This window comes from Cuculus canorus, chromosome 1 (assembly GCF_017976375.1).
Source record: "Cuculus canorus isolate bCucCan1 chromosome 1, bCucCan1.pri, whole genome shotgun sequence".
NCBI classification, from domain to species: Eukaryota; Metazoa; Chordata; class Aves; order Cuculiformes; family Cuculidae; genus Cuculus; species Cuculus canorus.
Genome location: NC_071401.1, coordinates 42,517,670 through 42,535,516, shown reverse-complemented (window position 1 = coordinate 42,535,516; position 17,847 = coordinate 42,517,670). Strand labels below are relative to the sequence as shown.

General features: G+C 38.1%; 1 long non-coding RNA gene across 2 annotated transcripts; it reads right to left on the bottom strand.

Annotated features, from left to right (window-relative positions):
* Window positions 1–346: 346 nt before the first annotated feature.
* LOC128850986 (uncharacterized) lies at window positions 347–17,768 on the bottom strand. Of its 2 annotated transcripts, none has more exons than XR_008448265.1 (5): window positions 17,402–17,768; window positions 9,976–10,098; window positions 5,892–5,990; window positions 1,023–1,162; window positions 347–569 (listed from the first exon to the last, which is right to left on the bottom strand). It is a non-coding gene; the product is annotated as an uncharacterized LOC128850986 (long non-coding RNA). The 2 variants fall into 2 exon arrangements; XR_008448266.1 differs by lacking the exon at window positions 17,402–17,768 and adding an exon at window positions 11,044–11,200.
* Between the last annotated feature and the right edge of the window lie 79 nt (window positions 17,769–17,847).

Below are 17,847 nucleotides of genomic sequence, written 5' to 3'. Positions count from 1 at the left end.
TTGGAAAATGACTGGGTATTTGGACAACGTGCTTTTACATGCTGCTGGACATCTTAACCCTTCTAGTGCGGGAAGCTACTTAACTCCTCCTCTGACTGCTTTTTATCTGTTTTGATTAGTATTTTGGCAGCATATCGCTCTGTATTAACTGTAATTTTTACATTATTTTTAGAATTCTTTGCAAAAATTTGCATTTGGCATAAAAAAGTGAAAAAAGACCATTTAAAGAAATAGTGCCCTTATGCTCTAGACCAGCATTACTCATTCTGCAGTCAACGGCAGATGGTTCACGAAATATTTATTGAGAAGTTAAAAACAACAATATTGACAACAACAGCTTAAATACATATATCTCCCCACAAGCTATTGAATGAAAACCTTTTCTTCTGCGAAGACAGTCAGATAAGGTGCAGGCAGTCCAGAGAATTTTTGCAGTGTGTGCCCTCAGAGGATCTGGAGACCCAACTGGCCACAGGCCTGAGCAATCTGGTTTGATTGCAGAGCTGCCTCTGCTTTGAGCAGGAGGTTGGGCTAGAGGGATCTTCCAATCCTATGATCCTATGAAACCGCTGTAAGGGAGAATATAAAGCAAATAACATATCTCCTGACATGTAGTCCAACATTGCAAATAGACTGTAAATGAAAATTGCTGGAGTAACACAGCACAAGATGATTCTTGGATTTAATTCAAGAGACGAGGCAGTTATTGGAAGAAAAAGTTTTTCATAGAAAATCTCAATTTAGTAGTTAAACCTACTGGATTTTTTTTTCAGTCTAATTCAACCTTGTATATTTTGAGTGCTGTTTGTGGATTGGTAAGAATTCTCAGCAGAATCTTCAAAAAAAGTAAAACATCTTCATCTGGATGTATAGGTTTGTTATGGGTTTCAGTAGCTCCATTAGAGTAAGCTTCAGCCAACTCCATTTTATATCCACATCAGATGTGTTATCCATATTCCTTTATTTTCAACACAGGAGCATGGCCTTTATCCCATAACTGCCAGGGTTTACTGTTTACTTACAGACTTGTTGCATTGAAGTGGTTCTGTGTTTTCTTCTATGTTTCAGTGCTTGAGTCATAAGAAATGGTCCTTTTGTTTCTGATTTTTTAGCAGACTTTTTAACTGGAAAGTACTCTTTGACGCCTTTTCCCTTAGCTTTTCTGAAAATGGAAAATATTGAAAAGGGAATAATCGCTCGACTGCTGCTTACTCATATGCTTAGTCTCTACTCATAGATAAGAATCACATGTTCAAATGCTATGAATAATGAACATGCCTGTTATAGCTAAACGTGGTGTTTTGAGATCAAAGGTTAAGTATATATGTCACCGGGAAGAGAGTGTTTTATAATTGTGTGGACTCTTGAAAGAATTCCTGATTATACAGGTATACTATTATTAATCTCTTTTATTGTAAATGAGTCCTGTGGGGACAGGGAAATTACCCAGCAACATGTGGGAAGAAATGTGCTTCCTTTATCTCTTTGTCTTTATCTCTTTCACTTGTGCAACTGATAAAAATAAATCCCTGATCTGTGGAGCCTGGTGAATCAAGCAACCTACAACAAGAGCAGAGTCAGATCTGCTCAATCCCCAGAGCACAACACAGAGCACAACATATTCCAAATGCCAAGATTTTGTAAACAGCAGGGAAAACTAGAAGCTGTGCAATCACATGCTGACCACCTGTATTCATTAACGTCAGTGACAGAAATTTCTATCCTTTCTCTTTCTGTCCTGAACCACTACTTGGTGCTGCCGTACACACACCAAAAGTTTTCAACCTAGATATATTTCCAGGTGGTTTGATGACAGAAGCAAAAATCCTGAAACTTTCACATCTCTTTGTGACCATTATGTACAGCAGCAAATCTGTATTAATGGGGATACTCTTACCATACTGGCATCAAACTCACAGAAGCTGAGGGCAGAGCAGGAACTCTCAGTACATTACTATATCTGTAAAATGCTTCACATCAGGACCTGGATCTCTAGTGGCCCTTCACTGTACTGTCTATGCAGGATTAGGAGGATTAGTGTCCCAGAAAATCATACCACAGTAGTTTAAATGTTTCCATATCATGTCAAGTATTTTCCACATTGGGTCATATTCAGAGAAACCTGGAATTAAGACTTACGCATTAGTTAGCATTTTCTACAGACTCCTCAATTCGATAAAAACCATCCTGATTAGGTTTGAGAGAAGACTGAAAAAGTCCTGAGTCATCTCCTGCAGTGTTAGCTGTCAAATCATCGATAAAATATTTCAGTCTGTGCCTCTGGTGCTTAACCGCTTGTAAGCTAGCAGTTCAAATAATAAAACTTTTTTCTTTTTCATAGGCCAACTCTCCTCATCCCTTACCTATGGTCTAGTTGGAAAAAGTCAGTGAAAAGGAGTTTGAACTTGTGCAATCAAGCTGGTTTTGCATTATGAGTAGGCCAAAGTGACTTATAACAGTGAGAAGTGTATTAAATGATCACCCTGCTGTTGTGCAGTTCAAAAATGACTTAACAAATACTTTTCTAAACTCTTCCAAAACTAAGTAACAAACTTTCTAAAAAGAAGAAAAAATGTTCACTCATTTTCTGTTTCTAAAGCAGAGGCAAATACAAAGAGGTAGGAATATAACAAGTGCTGAACAGAAAACAACTCGTATCGTATGAGTCCAATAGTGACCTCAGTGTGGGGTTCTCTAAAGTTTTTCCAGTTCCCATCCTTCACTCCAAGCTCTGACCTTCCCTTTGCTCACCATCCCTAGTTTTAAAGATTGAGTGAGCAAGGTTAAAAAATTAAAGGAATTTTTCAAAAAATTGGTATTTTTTTCCTGATCATAGTCCGATAGAAAACGTCTATAGGCATCCACAGTCAGTTTCTCAGCTTCAAAGATATCTTTGCCAAACTGCAATTTATTTAATTTGCACTTCAAAATGTGGGCACATAACCCTCAATGCTCTCAGAGTTGTGGGAATAAACAGAATTTCTCCACAAATCTTCAAGGAAACTTTTAATCAAAAGTCTGCCTGGGGCCGGATGTTATCACACAACATGAAGAAGCAAGATTGTGGTAGATCTACTCCCAGAAAGGTTTAATCAAATCTGTTCAGTCACAGTACCCTGCCCTTGAGTCACTGATGGGCTCAGATGATGCAGAAGTGACGCAAGAAAGTCCTTAAAGGAGCACTGCATTGTCCTGTCCCTCACATTGAACTTGGACATAGAGCACTAAGCCCCACTTGCTTCTTGGGTGATGGCTGATGTGCTCTGACTCCCCTTTTTAGTATTAGCATAAATACAATGGAGTGAATTCAACATCGTCTAAAGTCACACGCATTTGTAAGTGCCTCTGGAAAGAGCTTTCAAAACTCAGTAACGCACAAATGAAAAATAATAAAAATATTTATCACCATCAAAAGAATAACACTAATGAAAAATCAAGAAGAAATAAGACACTGACAGCACAATTTATTTATTTGTGTGTGAATATAGAACTGCATATTTATTCAATATTTTGAGTATTAATTTATTATTTACTGATACTACGGAGATCTAATTTTTATCTCAAAAATTCTGGTGTGATTCTGAAATACTTCTACCAAGTTAACGCTTTTGAATATAGCAATCCATTAATATTTTTAGTCTAGAATTTCCCCAAGTTTACACCACTGTTTTATCTGATGCTGTGGAATTAAGACTCGTGTCTGGGACAGAGGCTTAAACAACCATTAGCAGTTTGCTTAGGATGCCAACGCATCAGAAGGAGATCGTCAGTGAAAAGTGGTTTGAGGATTTCCTGTTCAGAGCAAAGTCAGTAGGGCAGCTTACCTGTGGTATGAAAAAAGACATGTTTTTTTCTCAGGTATCTAGGTTCAGCAGGTAAAAATGCAGGGCCATCTTATACAAGATGCTAAGTCACAGAGTGAGGCCCGAAATCTCCACCACCATCTTCACCAGGAGCTGGATTCACCCTGCACAGCAGAACTCACAATACTGGTCACTCTCTGTGCTTGTTCAGCAGGGCTAAATAGCCCTAATATTAAAAGGAAGTTAATTTTCAACACCTGGTTGTAAAATTAATTAAGTTCACTGGTTGGGCAATGATCAGAACAATATTTATTTTAAAATTTTCCACTATTTCTTAAACCAAAACATCTTCTCCTTAAAATACGTGAGACATTGAACTTTCAATAAATATGACCGTGTTGGAACGTGGTTACACTACTCCATGTGTATAAGGTAGGGGATTATTTTGAAGAAATAAGAGGACTCAGGGTATTTCTCAGTTGAGTAAAAGAAAACATAACTTTTAGGAAAATGATTCCCAGTAACTCAGGTTTGGTTTTCCTCCTACAGGAAGAGTACAGGGTAAGTAGGGATAGAGCTGAGTAGGAATTTTCAACAATTCAGACTTTCAGCTGAAAATAATGATTCAGTCAAGGGAGACCTTTGCTTGGAGAGGATTTCATTTTCACAGTTTTTTTTCTATCCACATGCTTTTAGGATTTTTTTTTCAAAATTTGTTTTTCTGTTGCTAATAACATTGGAATCAGCAGTAAAGAAAAATTTATTTTTAGAAGAAGAAAAAGATGAATTCATGAGACTATCCAGGAGACATATGCTCTATAGGAAAGTTCCTAATAATTGAATATGTTCTTCTTGTCACTCCTGTATGTATTCCTTTAATTTGTTATTCAGCTAAGTATTTTTAGAGAACCCGTTGGAACACCAGGTGTGTCGGTATGGTCCCCACTGCCCCACTAGCACAAAAAGCCCCACAAAGACTAGAAAGTGCTTGACAGAGGAAAATTGCCCCTACAGTGAGCCATATGGTGTAACTATGAGTTGTTCCCTAAAAAACTATTAGTTTTTTACCTTTGCCTCTCAGTGCTCATGCCTTTGAGCCCCTGCAGAGCCTGGGAGAAAGCATAGGGGAAGCAGTTTCACCTGCAGCATTTTAAATCATTTGGAAAGGGATAGATTTACAGTACCCCTTCAGGCCAGTGTAAAGGGGGATGTACAATCCTGGAGACAGAGACTAGAGATGTTTAACAAACATTGTAAAGACGTGATAACAAAGGCACAGAGAAAACCTAGGAGTGAAATCTAGCCAATCTTGCAAACCGCTTGATTGTTGAGGCTCTTAGTAGGAGCTGAGACTTTGTCCTCACAGTGAGCAACCTTTGAACTCATATTATGCTAAATTTCAGATTGCGTTGACGACCGTGTTCCTAAGGGTTATGGGTTCCATCAACAGACTAAGAGTACACATGAAAGCACAACAATCACAGAGAATAGGAATCAAGGGAGAAGCATTGACTTGCTGTGTGAATGTGAAACAGATCTCGTATCTTTTATAAATATTTACAAAGTAATTAGAAAAAAGGAAAGAAAACACACATCAACAAATGAGGCACATCAAAACACTGTCACTAAAGCTTGCATTTAAAAAAATGTTAAGAGGAAGAGAAGGGCAGCTGTAGTCTATAGAAAACTTCATTAATGCTTTCAAACCACTCACAGGATTTAGGTGCTGAAAGGCATGCTAAATTGGGATTTATACATAATCAGATCATTGAAAAACATACAAATGGCTGCCAGAGTAAAGTACAATGTTCACTTTTGAAATTACAAAAAATCCTTTGTTTCAGAGAGTGAATTGACTAAAGTTTAGTTCCAGTGAAGCATGTTTTTGCTTTGGGTGTCATTATTTAGTTTGGCCTCCTTGCCAGAAAAACCTTTTTACTGACTGCAGTTCCTTCAACTGTTGTTTTTATTCTCCAGAAACTAAAAAAAAAAAAAGAAAGGAAAAAAAAAAGGAGAAAAAAAAGAAAAATCAAGGCTATATCAGATGCTTCATATTTAAATGAGAACTGCTCAGTGCTCAGTGTTTACCTTTAATTTTGAGATGGCAGTGGGGGAGAATTGCAGGGGGCTTGATTGCTTGCCAGGATTTCTCAAACAGATGGATTTGAGCCTTCTCACTTAAATAATCTGGAAAATCAAGTTGGACGGGTTGAATCAAATTGCTGGTGAGTGTAAAGAAAACATTCATCCATCCATCTATCCATCCATCTATCTAGGCATCTATATCACTCCCACTGCCACGGTATCTGTGCCCCTTCAACAGCAATGTCGTGAGGCAGCCTCAGATTCCACACATCACCAAACATGCCTTTGGCAAAATCCCAGGAACTTTGCCAGAGATAAAGGATTATGTATTTTATGCTTGTGCATTCTGAAGAAAAGATTTTTTGCACTTTAACAGCAGTTTCTGAGGTTTCTATGGGTAAGACAGTCAAGCACACATAAGCACATACATACCCTAGATCTTAGGACTTAGTGGTAATGAATAGCTCAGAATGTACTCTTACTATAAGTTCATTGAAACCTTGTGATTAAAGAAGCAAGAAAACACGTATTTCCTTTTATAGTTCTATGGAGGTAAGAGGTAGTGTTTTCAAATGGTTACTAGGTAAACTCGTTTGTCATCATTTTGTTTTGCTTTTTTCTGCTCTCTCTGTTTTTTTTCTCATGTGAGAACTTCTTGTCTCAACACCTGTAGAGACACGAATTATTTAGATAGGAATTCATTCAGAGGAGGGGGGAAGGAAGTGGGGGCAGAGCTGAACTGTCTGTTTGGACATCCACCCTTGCTAAAGGTGGTTCCCATGGATACAATAGAAAAATACATTTCTCTGCAAAGAAAGAATGAAGTTCCAATACATAAGGGGCATAAAGTGTCCTATACAGACAGAGCAAACTCTGATCCTCCTGAGATGCACAGCCCATAAAGAATATTTGAGAACAATATAGGGGGTAACTGCAACCTGTATCCAGGAGCAGCATGACATGAAAAGGCCTGGATAAGGAACCTGAACCTTTTCTCCCTCTCCCCAGCTCATACTTGGCAGATTGCATTGGCATCAAACTAGTTTACAGGTACAGAAACAAGCAGATGAATTAAAGAGGCTGCATACTTCATGGGATTATGCATTACATGTACCTTATAATGATTTAAGAATCAATTTGTTGCCAAGAATCTGAGTAGCAAAAAAGAACATGTATTAAGCTTCTCTGCATTATGTGTCTGTAAAGATGTACACAGTCTGAAGGAATAGTCTTTTGCATCTATGCACTGCTTTCTGAGCAACCACTGTTTGTATCAGTTCCCATATTCCTTCAGTTTTCTATGAGGTCAAGAGACTCCCTACCGTTTCTTCCCATTAAACTATGATGTACAGTTAGGCTGTGGAAGTCCTTCCCATAAGATGCTGCAGATGTTGGTTCTTAAATTTGTCTGCACAAAAATTTTTGAATACTTGATATACAAACATTCTGAGGGCTACTGAACACAAAGCCACCACTTCTGGCTCAAGAAACACCTCTTGCCTACAGGAGTTTGGCAGGAGCAGTCCTTGCTGGCCACCGCTGGAGGAAAGATAAGAAACAACGGACTTTGGTCTGACCACTACGGAACTTCTTACCCTCAGCTGTGTTTCATGACTTCTCAGAGCCTTAAACAGATAATAGTTTCCTAAATGTAGTCACTTAACTGAGATTCTTGAGTTAGGAAACAAGATGCACCTAGGTTCCACTGTAGCTCCTGGAGAAGAGATGAGAGAGAGGCACCCACCTGTCACCTGAATCGACCTCTAGAGATACCACTTCGTTGCCTGGACACTATTGACCAGCCGGTGTTCTCAATTTCCTCCATGCCTAGTGGCTTAAATTTAGGTAGGATAGATCTAGGCCTATGCTTTCAAATGAGCATTTAGACAGGAAATACACACCACATAACTTTTGAGAATAGATGTCTAGCAATTGTCTAGAATAACAAAAGTAAATATGTACTGTAGAGGAACCAGGTTCATTCCAAACCATAGAATCCAACCTTACAAATCTAGCTGGAAAACTGCGATTTCTGAGTATTCTGGTTTGATGTTTTTAATGCCTTTTTCATTTGCTTGTTTCTTCAAGGAAATCTAAAGCTGAAATGTGTTTTTTTAAAAGCATTTCAAGAGAAAAAAATAACTTGTTTTCTTTTCAAAGTCCCTGAAGGTCACAAGGGAAAAGCTTTAGTGTGCAGATTTCCCATTAAAAAAGGAAAAAAAAAAAGAACAGAAAATGTCAGACAGAACAGACTGTCTAAAAATTGTTTGTGGTCAAAAACCACTTTTCAATTAAAAACTGCCACTGACACAACGTCTCCAAATTCTAATCTTCAGTTTAGAAGTACTTACTGACATAAGTGGCATCACTAACTTCATTAAAAATACTTACAAATAAAACAAATGTTATTAAAGCCATGCATAATATGTCCTAAAATTATGGTTTTGAAAATGATAGCATGTATTTCATTCATGTTGATGCAATTTGAAGTCTCTCAGCGTGTTACAAGCAGCGATGTTTTATGCACAGTTGTTATACTTCTATTGTTTAATATTTAAGTAACAGCTAGACCCCACGCCTAAACAGAACATTACTATAATGCATACAGGTACATGGAAAAGACATTTTGTAAAAGGTTTTAGAAAAATCGTCATAACATGCTGCAATGCAAAAGTAAACAGCTTTCACTTTGGCTGAGTATTAACGCAACTCTGTGGCCAAGATTAGGGCATAGGAACTTCATGCACACTTATTTAATTTGGGCTGGATTTTGTTAGCTTTATTTATACAGAATAGCAGTAGAAACCCTGTATGAATCAATGAAATATTCATAGAGAAAGAGGCTGACATGACCATGACTAAGAACACGTTTACAACCAGAATGAAAGGTGATGCAAGGAGACCAAAGCAAGTTCTCAGGCTTCCATTACCTGTGGAAAGCAGTACAATAAAATCAGAGCAGTGTGACACTGGGACAACAACAGCCTAGCATAGAGAACTGGAGGTTGGCGACCCCTCACCCTGAAAAATGCAGAGTTCTTGTCTTCGGTGGAATAGCCAGAGCCAACAACATGTAGTGCATACCTCCAGCTCTCTTCTAAGCTGCCCCTATGGTTCTAACATAGAACTATTCATGTCTGTGTGGTTCATTTTTTAGCTACACAGTATATTGTGAGGGCCCTGTTGCAGCCCACCAAAGGAGGCTTTCTACACGATACAATGATACTTAAAGAGGACCTACAGGAATGATGGGGACGGGCTCTTTTTCAAGGAAGTGAAGGGATCGGACAAAGGGGAACAGTTCTAAGCTAAAAGAGGGGAGATTTAGATTAGATATTAGGAAGAAATCTTTACTTGTAAGAGTGGTGAGTCACTGGAACAGATTGCCCAGAGAAGCTGTGGATGCCCCAGAGAAGCTGTGGATGCCCCATCCCTGGAGGTGTTCAATGCCATGTTGAATGGGGCTTTGAGCAACCTGATCCAGTGGAAACTGTCCCTGCTCATGGCACAGGGGTTGGAGCTGAGTGATCTTCACAGTCCCTTCTAACCCAAACGATTCTATGATTCTATGATATCACAGAGGTAAGAGTGCATGTCTCACACTCCTTGGTATGGGGTGACTGCAGGTAGGTTGTGTTTAAGGTAACAGAGGACAGTGGAGGCAGCCAAGCCTGGTGCCATTTGTACTGCTTCTGGAGCAAATTATCCCAGAGCAGTTCCCAGACTTTACTTCAGTGTACAATCAGGACACATGCCCAGGAGTGTCCTGGAGACTAAGCTCTTTGGTAGTGTAGCTATAGCCACTGCTGCGGCCTGTTCCTCACCAGACGAAAAAGAATGTCTGGGAGGATCCACTGCCTGCCTCCAGCCTCATCTTTCACCCGGCAAGCGCTTAAAGACACCTGATACGAGGCAATAGCCAACCATCAGGCTGATAGGGATAGAGAGCCCAGCGTGCTGCCTTCCACTGCAGTGGAGTTGTGGAGGAGCCTAAACTCACACACTCTGGTCCCTGTCAAGTTAAACAACCTGCTTCTCCTACACTTCCCCCCCACCCCTAAAACATGTCTCTTTTTTGTTCCCATACCTCCGGGTTTGAGAGTGTCCCCTTTGATTCCTTTTTTATGCTGAATATCTGTATCTGCTGAGAGTACTCTGTGCACAGGTCCCTGACGATTTGTTACCAAGATTTAGGTCACAAATCTTGAGACTAAAAAGGAAAAATGTACAAATGGTTAGCTCAAAACCAAAAGTGTTTTTTATTGTCTGCTTTTTTTTCTTCTAAGAGGTGTATTTTTTAATGCCTAAAAATATGTATTTACATCACATCTCTACGAGATACACAATAGCCAATCTAAAAAAACCTCTGAAAAGGAAAATATTCATATTCTAAAGTATTACAGCTCGAATGCCATTGTTTCAGCAAAGCTAACAGCCCCATAAAGGTAAGAAAGAAGATTTTATCCAATGCCAGATGCAATTCTGTCACTGGAAGGTTCCTTATGCTCAATACAGCAGGAAAAGTAAAAGACAGAATGTCATTCATCTCACCCTGCTGTATATGTAAAGGAGGCAGATGAACAGGCTCTCTGCAAGTGTTTCTTTCTCTACTTTGACAATAAAGGGAGTATAGAGCAATGCAGATGTCTGCATTATAGATGTTTGAAGTTAGGCGTAAACAAAATATTTACTTCTGAACTAGGATGTCTCGGTGCCACAAATACTCAAATCTCTTCTTTTATACCTGCTAATAATTATGAACTTGGCCTTAATATCAAAGATATTTAGAGATGAAACATATTTTAGACTTTTATTCTAATTTACATTCTATGTTGTGGGGGGAGGTTCAGCCTTCAAGGCACATTTTGGTCATGCATTTGAGCTCTCCCTTATAATAAAGGCTACAGCTGAAGTCTAAAAGTCTCATGTAATTAAATGACTGTGGAAAGTGGGTTTTCAATTCATCTTACCTTTGCTACAATTTAGTAATAACAACTGGGTTTATAATGTCAGAATCTGAAAGACGTTTTCTAGGAAATTATAAGTGGCTTTTCTTAAAAGATTACAAATCATGTCTCTCTTTCTTATACCAAGCATTATGAGACGAATAACTTCGGAAAAAAAGAGAGGTTGTTGCACAGTTACAAATACTTACACAACATAATGCCTTTGAATGACACGTAGTCATCATGGATCTGGTATGAAGAAAAGGTTGCTAGGTGGTTGATAAACAAAAACAAAGTGGGTTGGATGTGTAGCTGAGTCTGAACATGAATTTTCAGAACTAGCAAATGAATATGACATGAACAAAGGAGTCAGCAAGGAAACAAGGAAGAGTTTCAAAGTAATAGTGGAGTTGCGTTCCAGAGGTAATTAGGCACAGTCAGGTGCAGCAGCCGCCACTGTTATGTGGCTGCAAAAATTAGGGCAATAAAGACAAAAGCAAGTTAACTTTAAGGTGGAACTATGGCAGCTTTCTAACACAGAACCATACATTCAGCCAGTGCAAATGGTGACCTCTGAACAGGTAGAAGATCTGGCTTAGGGAAGGGGTGAAACAAGGTACAAACCAAACACACTACCCTGTAAGGTGTAATATTTGAAATCATTCTGAGAATATTTAAGTGCTATCTAATAAGATAAAGCTATGAGACACAAATATTACAGAGAGAGAATTTTAAAGTGGTAAGCTGCAAAGTTCTGTGAATTTGGGAAGTCTTACAGATGTAAAACTTGAACTTTCAAGCTAACAAACTAAGACAGGTTTTGATTTCTTCCTTGGAAAATAATTAAAAGTTGGTAAGCATCACCTCAAGGTTATTATTTTGTTACTCTAACCGCAAGTCCATATTATTATCCGGTAACCTACTAAACATGGGACCAGGTCATGCCTTCAATATCATGATTATAATTTGTTTGTATTGAGAAGTTTCCAATTTTTTTTAACCATGGTTTAGTATGATATAACTAAAGACCTCGAGATTAAAACACGGGCAGGTTTTTCCCTCTCGAAATGGCAAATGTAACTTCCTGACTTTTGAATTTCACTAATCTAAGAGCACAGCAGTATTCATTTTAATGAAAGTGGAAAACATTTTCTTCTTTCCCTTGAAATTGGAATTTCCCCTCAAAGTGATGGCAGAGAAAAAGGGAGGTTTAGAATAGGTGATATTCAGCCATATGGAGGGATGCATTTAAAAGGCACCTTATGCAAAACACATGTTGGATAACTAATTTTCACAAAATGTTCAGCCCTGCAGGACTAGAAATAAGAACTTCATACTATTATACTATTGCTTCTATATGTAAAGGTCCTACAATAAATACTAGCCCTCAGAATTGTGACATTTTTTATAATTTGGGACAGAAACTTTTGCAGATTTTTGTAGTTCTTCTTGACCCCTGAAAGACAGGATTCATGGTAAGTGGGGCATGTGGCTCTTCAAGGCTACATAGCATAGTCTCAGTAAAAACAGGCAAAACTCCCTCACTGCTCTGATGGTTACAAACCTCCTAATTTCCAGCGTCAATTTATTCAATTTATACCATTTGTTCTCATGCCAACCTTATATTTAATTTTTAATACCTTTTCAACCTCCCTGTATTTACATCCCTAATGTATTTATAGAGAACAATCACGTGTATTCTCAGACCTCTGCTAACATTTTCAGTGTCCTCTGGTAAAATATATTCAAAAGATTCTGCTCTAACATACTCAGCACATGCAGGATACATATTATGCTATAATTTTTCTATAATTTTTTCTACCACTTAGACAGAACAATCTCCACAGTTTACCCACAGCTTTCCACTGCTGAATACAGCAGTCATCCCAGCCATAGATGTATATATCCTTCTTAACACAGTCTCCTTTACATCCATATACATGTATAATTTGTATGATATTCTTGAAGAAATTATACTTTTCTCAGGCTATAGGTGAATCGGTATATGAATATTTTTAATTAATTGTCTATACTGTTGTCGAATGGAAAGCAACATGTATTTGAAGTGGTCAGCACAAAGTAAACTGATGTAATACGGAGTCATCTCATGAAAACAGGTAGCACATTGATGAGACATTATAAGCATTCAAAAATCACAAGTCAGAAAGGCAAATTAGGAAGACAGCCATAAAAGCCAAGAATTTAAAAATATTTCTTGAGGTTTTCATGTAGCTTTTGACTTCTTAAATTTCCGTGGCTCAGACTTTTCTCTGCAACTGTAAGGATTATGTATTAACGTCATAAAAAATGAGAGGGATTTTCTTGTAATTAGCTGACTTCAGTGGAGGATTAGGAAAAAAAACCCAACAGAATATTATGGGACTTGTGATAAAATCTTAAGAGTCAGCAGTGCTGAGTTACAGAAGCACAAAGCTGTAAGTGGTAGGAGCCAAGGGAACAAAACAAGCATCATTCGGCTGTTGATGGATTACCTGGCGGTTCTGAGAAGAACATGACGTTAGAAAAAGCAAAGGAGTTAGAAGGAAAAACTGGAAGTCTTAACAGTGTTTATGTTACAGTTTTGAGAAAGTCTGTGAAGGGGATTCCTTCTTATGAAAAATTGCTTCACACAAAACCTATCATAGTTCTGCATCATGAAAGAGGCTTTCGGCTTCATAACGTGCCATCTTCTACCTACTTAGAAGTCCTGCAGCTGCTTAAAACTGTGCTGGATAGTAGCATCTCTCAAATGGGAATTGCAGAGCAGGGATAACTAGAGAACAGCTTGGTCTGGTCATAACCCCTCCAGCTGCAGTCAGCTGCATGCTTCAGCCAATTTTCCATCCCCTTTGTGTAGCCAGGAGTGGAAGTAGCCCAAAATGTACGAGGTACAATAGGTTGGAGCAAGTGTCTGAAAAATCTATAAAGCCAAGGGAGCTATTTTGAACTAGATCTTGAAATCAAAAAGAAACTGTTGCAGTTGCTTCAATGTGGGGGTGATGTGTCTGCACTTCTTTGTACTTGTGAAAAGATGCCAGCAGCACTCTACACCAGTTCTAGTCTGGAGGTCTGGGACTTCTGGAGGCCAAAGAGAAACAATTACATTGATGCCAATAAAAAGTATATGGTATGCTGAATTTTAGTTCAAAAGCAACATGACTAGCACACCTTCCAAGGGAGCAAATAACCACAAAAAAGAAAATCAAACCATGGAAATTGTTTAAAGAAGAAAACTCACATATAATTGAGAATTGTTTCATGTGAGGCAAAGGAGCCAAACCCACTGAGTGTTTCAGCTATGCTTGATTTATTGAGCACAGTGGGCTTGTCTCTATCACCTGACATAGTAATTTTAAACTATCTTTGAATTATCTTTTTTAATTAAATTTCTAAGGGATGATTGGATTTTCTGTTTGAGTGATAATTTGTTTGCTTAGAAAACACACTAGACGTCTTGCTGTTTGACCTTTCTTTTACTTCAAATGAGGGCTTAGAAACGCTTAATAGCTGTCCGCTTTGCTAACAGTCAGTTGATTGTAGCTCCAAAGCTAGTATATCATTCTCTAGCAGGAGTCCTTCCACCGCACAATTATCTGGTAACATAGACCTCAGGTAACAGCCTCATGTTTCCAACCAGATTTTGCTGCTGCTGTATCGTATTTTGTGTCCGTTTCTTCCCTATCAGCCATACTGAATACTCCTGTGGCCTTTTTGCAGCTACAGCTTGGCCTCTGCTGGGAATACTAGGGAAGGTGTTGAATAAAACTTAGTGTGTTAGGTGTATGTGTGAGAGGTGCAGAAAAGGAGAAGGCACCAACAGGGAATGAGGCTGCAGATGAAGCTCAGCCTTAATCAGCATTTTGTATCAATGCATAAATAGTAATTTTTATACCTAGAAGTAAACAGAAGAGGTTAAATTTCTACAAACCAAGGAAAAGTATGAGCAGAAATGGGCATTTGATTGTAATCTCAATGGTAGTAGAGTAAAGCAAAGATGAATGCTTATGACTAGTCTCATCCCATATCTCATATCACAGCATCAGAGGCATGATATCATCAGTGGTTTTTGGTTGGTAAAACTAGAGAGAGGGTTAAGATACTTGATATATTAACACTAGAAAAGCTTGTCCTAATAGAGACTGAACAGGCACTAATCATTCTAACGTGAATGCTGGAATTAGCCCAGAAACAAATTTTAAAAGAATGACTTTTTCAACCCGTCGTAGCCACACTTAACTCTGGGATTTAGGCAGAGCTCAGATGAACACTGATCTACGGAGTCCTTAGAATTTATCCCAAATAATGCATGAATTGTCAGACCAGTGGCCGCTACATGGCTGGGTTTTTTTCTTCCTCTGAGGGAAAGATAAATATTGCTGCTATTAGGAATTTTTATGAAAGTTATTAAGGCAGACCTGGCTCCTCTGACAATTTGCCATACTCAGCTTTCTCTTCCGTTAGAAGCTCCTAAGCAAATTTCACAGTTATCTAGGGATCTAGTAAGCAGTTTGAGGAAGGAGTCTTCTCACCTAATTTTGCACTCATAGCAGGTAGACATCTACATCTGATCTAGTCATGCTAGTTATCATTGATGAAAGGAAGAAGCACACAGAACATGTTTAATCTGAACTGGCTTAGATGTTTCTGTTATGATAGAGATGCATCACACACTACAAGCACCTTTTTCTCTCCAACCACTATTAAGGAGGACCACACTGAATAACTCAGATGTAGACACCTATTCTAAAGACTATAAGTAGACATCTAGATATAGTTGATATACTCTACCCATTCTTACTCTTATGACATAACATTACACATGATCCTAACTTTTTCTAGTTTGCCTACTTACGTTTTGTTTATTTATAATACATAGAATATTTGTTCATTATCACCTTTGCACATATCGTAACATTTTCATACAGGCGTACAAAATTTCTGCCCACACCAGGTCTGAGCCATTCATTTTGCACATACAAACATATTGCTCATGCCCAAGTAGAAAGCATGTTATGATACTTGATCTCATAATACCAACAAAAAATAATGATTGTTCTGTGCTACATGACCTCAGTCATGACCTGCAGACTATCTGCAGATGATCTGTCCTCTGTGACTCCCTGACTCTTTCTCAGGCTGTACTGCTTTGCAGTTATGACTGACTGTGATGAAATGAGCCAAATGACTCACTTTCTCAGTATCTCTGATTAAATATTATGCTTTCAAAACTAGTTAAACAGTTTTAATTTAATTCTAAAATTAGGGTTTATTTCTGATGGGAAAAGAAGATTTAATTTTTTGCTTTATTTAGAAATTTCCATGTTTCTGTCTCTCCCTGTTATTTTGGGGGTGGTTTTTTTATGCTTTTCTTTCACTGGAAAAATCTTCTGCAACTTTTTTTAATGATTGGGAAACCTATTTCTCAATTTAGAATCCTTTTAAATTTTATATTACAAAAAGGTTTTGGTACAAGAACAGTATTTGTTTTATTTAGTGCCTTTTCCCTTGCATTCTCCACTTTTTCAGGAGGAGAAGATAAAGGAAAAGATGAAAAGACAGAGAGTGAAAGTTGATGCATTTTTGAAGGAACAAGACCATATATTTTGTTTTGACATAATTAAAAAAATTAAGCATTTGACCAAATGATTTTTTTTCACAACTTTTGTGTCAATTCATTTTTTTGTATAAACACAACGTTTCCTCAAGAAAAATGACAGTAACTTTAAGTCTTTTTAAGACAGGCTTATATTTCCTTATCGTGTGTAGGACAAATAACCTACATCTTCTCTGCTTTAAAAATGGCTTATTTCTTGAGCATCTTTAGCTAGCCTACACAGACATCTTATCCAGTTCTCATGTTTATTTTCTATTTTCAAGGAAGCTAAATTTGCATACACAGTATAAAAGTTTTTGCCCATTAATCCTGTCCCCAGGAGGGTTGATTTCCAGCTGTTACACCAAAACAGCCAGAAAATACAGTTTCAGAGGGATGGAAGGAAAAGGTCTCTGCAGGTATTTATACTCCAACAGACTTCATAAGCACTTCACGCATGAAGCTTTAACTAGATGTATATGGAAAGTACCCTTTCCTCCTATTCCTCCTTTGAAACATTACCTTACACATAGCATTACATCTGAGATCACTGAGGACACAGAGACAAAAGAACCCACGTAGGCTTCTGGAAAGTTTCTGAAAGTTTCAGGCAGCCCCTGACTTCCCCATTCACCCCGAACAGATTTACAGGCTGGCGTAATGAGAGTAAATGATGAGCTGTTCTTTGTCATGAGCCACCTCATGGGTCCATCCGCAGAGAGAGAGTTTAGAAGCTGATAACCTCTGCATTGTCAGTTCTGCTCTCCAACAGGCAGATGAGAAGAAAATAGCTCTCAATACATGCAAAGCTAGAGACAGTCGAATAGAAAAGAGAGCAGAGCTCTGGAAAATCTCTGCAAGCGTAGTGGGGCGATCAGGACATTTGAGCAGTGAGGATAAGCATATAGTGTGGGTGAATAATTTGTCTACGTGATTTGACTTTTGAGACTGACTTTCATGTGAGTGTAACATACCTAATATCATCCTTCTCAGCATTTTTGTTCTCCTCTGCCTTGACATACACAACAGGACACTAACAAAAATAAATAAATAGCTCAGTAATGTCAACTCAAGCACTTAAACTCCAATTTTTAGCAAGCTACAGACTTTAACAGGTGTACACAAGCTGTGATACATGCACAATATTTGAGAGTTTAGACTGAGATATAGTCAAGGTACAGTGAAGACAATAGAGATGGGAGAACAAAGAGTCAATTTTTTTTCCAAACATTCACTGAATAAATGCAAAACATCCACTTTGATCCATGTTTTTAAATATTTCTCACAGACATGAACACTAGCAATTGTTTTCTCTTAACTCTTATTCTGAAGTGTTAAAGCAGTATTAATTTGCTGTTATTTGACATAACAAGAGTCTTGCTGAGAACCAAAAGTCTCAAGACAGTGTGTAAATATGATC